This window comes from Pseudorca crassidens, chromosome 19 (genome assembly GCF_039906515.1).
Source record: "Pseudorca crassidens isolate mPseCra1 chromosome 19, mPseCra1.hap1, whole genome shotgun sequence".
Lineage (NCBI taxonomy): Eukaryota > Metazoa > Chordata > Mammalia > Artiodactyla > Delphinidae > Pseudorca > Pseudorca crassidens.
In genome coordinates this window covers 34,007,026-34,013,443 of record NC_090314.1, presented here as the reverse complement: position 1 = coordinate 34,013,443, position 6,418 = coordinate 34,007,026, and the positions used below count along the sequence as shown (strand labels likewise).

Genomic DNA, 6,418 nt, shown 5'->3' with positions numbered 1-6,418 from the left:
TAAGAATTCGAAGTGTTTGATAGAATCAGATATATTAAATGTGTACTTCAAATGTTTAATAAAATTTGATGAACTACTTATATAATATGCTAAATGTTTGAGGATTTAATTTTTTAAATGTAGGTATTAATTGAATATTAATCATAGAATAAGTAAAAATAATGGATCTTACACTTATACAACGTATGATTAGATTAATAATTATCAAGATTTTTAAGTTTAAGAAAAACTAGTGTTTAAAAGTTAAGCATTAAAAAAAAAAAAAAAAAGTTAAGCATTTTAATATACAGTCATCCCTCCGTATCCGCAGGGGATTGTTTCCAGGATTCCCTGTGGCTACCAAAATCTGTGGATGCTCAATTCCTTATATAAAATGGCATAGTATTTGCATATAATCTAAACACATCCTCCCATATACTTTAATCATCTCTGGATTGCTTATGTCAACAAAAAATTAATCAATAGTCAATCTAAGAGAGAAATGGAAAATTTCATTCAAGCCACCTGAGGATTATAACCTGGGAGACAGTCTTTCTGAAAGCTCTGAGGACTGTTCCTCCTGTTGGAGGTCAAGGCACAGTTACATAAGTTTTTGAGACAAAGGGTTGTACGTCAAAGTAACATATTGATAGTTTGCATAGTCCAACAAGGTGAGTAGTGGGTTATTGTGACACCTTACAGGATTGAGACAGGAACGTTATCTCCTAAGTAGTTACCTTGAGGGCACCAGGAGGAAATTGCTTTTTTTTTGGTGAGTAGGCATCTTCTAAGGGGATCTAGTTAATGTATAATGAAGATGCACAATGCATACTAAAGGGGAGTGGGATAGTGGCTCAAACAGGCAGAGAGAGAATTTTATGTTTAATTTTTCTTGTAATTTTTCTTGCCTTAAAATAATCTTATTCCATCACTTATAATACCTAAAACAATGTAAATACTATGTAAATAGTTGTAAATCCAATGTAAATGCTACGTAACTAGTTGTTAGCATACAGCAAATTCAAGTTTTGCTTTTTGAAACTCTCTGGGTATTTTTTTTTTTCAAGTATTTTCAATCCGCTGTTGGTTGAATGCGCAGATATGGAACCTGCAGATACAGAAGGCCAGCTGAATTGAATATCAATTAAAACATAAGTGACCCCCCGCCTCGGCCCTGAAGGGGCTGGATGGGCGAGTTGGGCGCGATGGCTCGATCCTGGGCGGCGGCGGCGGCGGCGGCGGCGGCGGCGGCGGCTGGAGGCGGTGGCGCGTCCTCCTCCTTGCCCGGGCGCCGGCGGTGATCCGAGCGAGTGGCCGCGGCCCCCGATGAGACTGCTCGCGGGCTGCCTGTGTTTGAGCCTGGCGTCCGTGTGGCTGGCGCAGAGGATGTGGACCCTGCGGAGCCCGCTCACCCGCTCCCTGTACGTGAACATGACGAGCGGCCCCGGCGGGCCGGCGGCGGCCGCTGCGGGCGGCAGGAAGGAAAACCACCAGTGGTATGCGTGCAACAGAGAGAAATTATGTGAATCACTCCAGGCTGTCTTTGTTCAGAGTTACCTTGATCAAGGAACACAGATCTTCTTAAACAACAGCATTGAGAAATCGGGCTGGCTGTTTATCCAATTATATCACTCTTTTGTGTCATCTGTTTTTAGCCTGTTTATGTCTAGAACATCTATCAATGGGTTGCTAGGAAGAGGCTCAATGTTTGTCTTTTCACCAGATCAGTTTCAGAGACTGCTTAAAATTAATCCAGACTGGAAAACACATAGACTTCTTGATTTAAGTGCTGGAGATGGAGAAGTCACAAAAATCATGAGCCCTCATTTTGAAGAAATTTACGCCACTGAGCTGTCTGAAACTATGATATGGCAGCTTCAGAAGAAGAAATACAGAGTACTTGGTATAAATGAATGGCAGAATACAGGGTTCCAGTATGATGTCATCAGCTGCTTGAATTTGCTGGACCGCTGTGATCAGCCCCTGACTTTGTTAAAAGATATCAGAAGTGTCTTGGAGCCAACTAGAGGCAGGGTCGTCCTTGCTCTGGTCTTACCTTTTCATCCCTATGTGGAAAACGGTGGCAAGTGGGATAAACCATCAGAAATTTTGGAAATCAAGGGACAGAATTGGGAAGAACAAGTGAATAGTCTGCCTGAAGTTTTCAGAAAAGCTGGTTTTGTTATCGAAGCTTTCACTAGACTGCCATACCTGTGTGAAGGTGACATGTATAATGACTACTACGTTCTGGATGACGCTGTCTTTGTTCTCAAACCAGTATAAACACGTGGAGCTTGAAATTTTCACAGTCCACCCCAAGAATGTATGCTCCGGAAGAGGGTCTGCGTTCTCAATTATGCGAAGGGAGGACCTTTGGGGACTGCCATTCTAAATATCATGTAGGAATTTAAAAAGCCAAAATACTAATTATTTCTTTGTAGTGTGTAAAAGGAATGTTTTTAAAAAACAAAAACCCAACTCTTTGAGGATTTTTATTAACTCTTTACTCAGTAATGCAGGTCACACTCCGATTATGGAAGGTATTTTTTATACTTAATTGCAGTAGGGACTCATTCCCAGGCAAAGCAATAGTCATGACTTCACATGGAACCAATAAATATGGATTGTTTTTAATAAAATGAAGACTGGCAATAAAACTGTCCATCCAGTTGCAAATATTGGTTATAGGATATAGCCACTGATACTCTTTCATGTTTAGAAATTCTATCATTATTCAAGAAAATGTTTTTAATCATGCTAATAAACTTTTTTGGAGATGAAAAAAAAAAAACATAAGTAAATATAATAATATCCCCCCCAATGGAAGTTTCCCGTTAGTAAAAAACACAATGGACAGTTAACACTCTATCTCCAGTCCCTCAGACAGCATCTAGCACTGGAGAGTGTTCAATGAAATTTGTTAAGTGAATGAATGAGCAACAATACCATGAAACAGATTTTATCATCACAATTTTAATGATGAAGAAAGTGAGGTTCAGATAAGCTTACCACTAGGCCAGTAGCCCCTAAAATTGGGTGTATTCACCCAGGTGGTATGTGATACAATACTATACATTTTAAAATCAAATGTCTTATTATGTGCACGATTGTGTAGAAGTCACATACACAATACATTAAAATGTACATATATGAAGGGCTTGTGCTCAAAAATGTTTTATACATGGTGTGAGTGGTCAGGAAAGTTTGTAGGCTACTGGGGTAGACCGAGGACAAATTGTCCTCAGCAGGGTCACGTGGCTTTATGTTTGTACCCGTGGCATAGAGAGAGTGCTCGAGAAACGTTCTGAATGAGAATGAAAACACAAATAGACGAATCAATGAATAAAAGAAGATGCCCCAGGTAATACAACTAGTAAGTAGAGGTGTCAGGATTCAAATTCAGATCTCTTTAGCTCCAAAGTCTGTACTTTTCTAAGAACAGGCTCCTGCTCAGCACACCAGATTAGCAAGGGGGAACCTGAGATGTATTTCCAACTAGTTGGTTAAAAAAAGAACACGTAGGGCTTCCCTGGTGGCGCAGTGGTTGAGAGTCCGCCTGCCGATGCAGGGGACACGGGTTCGTGCCCCGGTCTGGGAGGATCCCGCATGCCGTGGAGCGCCTGGGCCCGTGAGCCATGGCCGCTGAGCCCGCGCGTCCGGAGCCTGTGCTCCGCAAAGGAAAGGGCCACAACAGCGAAAGGCCCGTGTACCGCAAAAAAAAAAAAAAAAAAAAAGAACACATAGATAAACCCCGAGCAACAAAAAAAAGCATTACATTGATCAGGAGGTTTTTAATCATCCAGTCAGCTTTTCCACAAGGGAGACATCCTTCAGAAACATAGAAAGACAAATGAGCTGCATCACATTTCCAATAGCTACATGTTTGGATAGCACTAGAGGCTGCATTCTGTGTGGCCAGGGGCACTTTTGTTTCTCTATGTGATACATGGAGAGGATGTCTCAACTTCTTTTCAGCATAGGTCATATCTTCCATTTCAAAAACAAAAACAAACAAAATCAATTTAGGCAAGACCTCCAACCTTCTTTTCTACTAAGCTGTCTATCCACAACATCAAATTAGTCACAAGACAGACTCACTTGAGTTTCACTTCTTTCTTCTTCCAAAGAGGAGTAAAGTGGACCGATATCTGAGCCAAAAACATTGAAAATCCAAGCACATAGGTGTTTACAGCCTGAATAAGAACGACTATTAATTATTGAAAACCTGTGTGCAGAGCACTCTACCACTAGTTGATTTCCACATGTTATTTCATTTAATCTTCACAACAACCCCAGAAGTATTATTATTATCCCCCATTTTATAGATGAAGAAACAGAGTCTTAAGTAGGTTAAGGGAGTTATGCAAGATCACACAGGTAGTAAATGGTATAGGAGATTTAAACAAAAACCCATCTTGTTCAAAGCACATCTTTCCACCATACCCATACCAGATTTCCGGATTCCAGAATAAGATACGCAGAGAAGTGCCTCTGCCTACCCCTAGCTGCCAAGAAGTAACGTAAGCAAGAAGTAAACCTTGGCTATTTTGCTAAGCCACTGAGATATGGGGGATTGTTTTATTATTGAAGCATTACCCAACAGAAGTCTGTTGGTATAGATGTCTTTAAATACAGTGTCGTAAACTTTGAAAACCACTTTAATAACATGGTACAGTGCAAATCATGCTTAGTGAGAGTCTCTATTACTTTATACCATCCCCAAACAAGTACTTACTTTTACTTAAGACAAAGGCTCAAAAGTGCTTGAAGCTCTGCAGGAAAGACCATGAGTCGGTCGGGGCATGGCTTTGGCATTCAAATAGTTGCATACAAATTGGTGCATAAACGTCTAAAGAAATATATTCTTTTTTGTTGTTCTTTTTTTAAATTGAGAAAATCTTTTAAATCTCCTATTTAAATCATAGTTGAGAAACTAAAGAATATCAGTTTGAAGGGACACCAAATTACAAGTCATCTTGGAGGCAGGGGGCAAATAGCTTGGTCTAGCCTTCCTTATACAGCTCATATCAAAAGGGGGCTATTTTTGGTGGAATTTCAAAGTCACAGAGGTTGAGAGACAGTCTCCTTGACTGGGGAGAGGCAATTATATTCTCTTAAGGGCAATTAGAGAACTTTAACAGTACACTGTCAGTGGGCTTCCCTGGTGGCGCAATGGTTAAGAATCCGCCTACCAGTGCGGGGGTACGGGGTTCAAGCCCTGGTTCGGGAGGATCCCACATGCTGCGGAGCAACTAAGCCCGTATGCCACAACTACTGGGTCTGTACTTTAGAGCCCGTGCTCGGCAACAAGAGAAGCCACCGCAATGAGAGAAACCTGGGCACTGCAACTAAGTGTAGCCCCCGCTCGCCACAACTAGAGAAAGCCCGCACGCAGCCGCGAAGACCCAATGCAGCCAAAAATAAATAAATAAAATAAATTAAAAAAAAAAAAGTACATTGTCAGGTGGGAACTGTAACTAGAGTCCCAAATATTTATATATTTACTTGCAAACTAAGAATTTATAAGAAACGTTCTAGAATTGTGACTTGATAAAACATTAACAGAAATATCTATAGTTTTTTTAAAACCTGGATTTAGTTGAAGCTAGGAAAACACATTTTAAGGTGATAAGCAGTTACTGTATCTATAAAGGTAGAAGATATGAATAATCCTTTAGACTGTTTCTTTTCTTTTATGTTAGGAAGCCTACCCAATGGGGCTCTCCAGTTGCACAAATGTAAAATAACACCCACTTACCTTGGGAAAAATTATAAAGAAAGCTCCTTTCTGACCGCAGATATTTTAGACTGAGAAGCTGAATATATTATCAGTACTGGGGCATGTAAATCATTGTTTCTGGCAAACACATGCTATACCACTGCAAAATTATTATGGGGGATTAGGAATGCATAGACAGAAATACTTACCTCTATATGGATGTAGATATGTTTTTGCGGGGATGTGTGTTCCTGTTTAAGCTGTGTCTTGCACTATAACACAAACAGATCCAGGAGACCACATAAAGGATGTTCAAACTTGTTTTTCATCACTTACTAGAAGAACTGAAACTGGAAAAAGAAAAATGTACTGGACCATGTTTGGCTGATGAGGTTCAACCTTGACTATGCAGTGAGAAGGTCCTACATGTGGTATTAATTGCAAACAATCCAGACTTTGGAAAATATATCAATGTTGGCCCATAAGGAGGCAGAGGGAGAGGTTATATTCCTGCAGAAAAGAGAGGGAATTCCTTTAGAAGCAAATATTCTCATTCTCAATTGTCTTGTATAAAGATAGATCCCAAGACAGGAAATGGAGACTCTAAATTAAGGGAAAGAACTTTTCCTCCCCTGGAGTCTGGATACTACAAAGGGTAGAAATTAACTTGGAAGGAATTGCAGCTGGTGAGCTCCTGACCACATGGAGGCAGGTGGGGGC

The 6,418-nt window shown here is 40.4% G+C and overlaps 1 pseudogene; it reads left to right on the top strand.

The window, feature by feature from the left end:
- The first annotated feature begins 1,290 nt into the window (after positions 1-1,290).
- Positions 1,291-2,770, top strand: LOC137211807 (protein-L-histidine N-pros-methyltransferase pseudogene; annotated as a pseudogene).
- Positions 2,771-6,418: the final 3,648 nt, after the last annotated feature.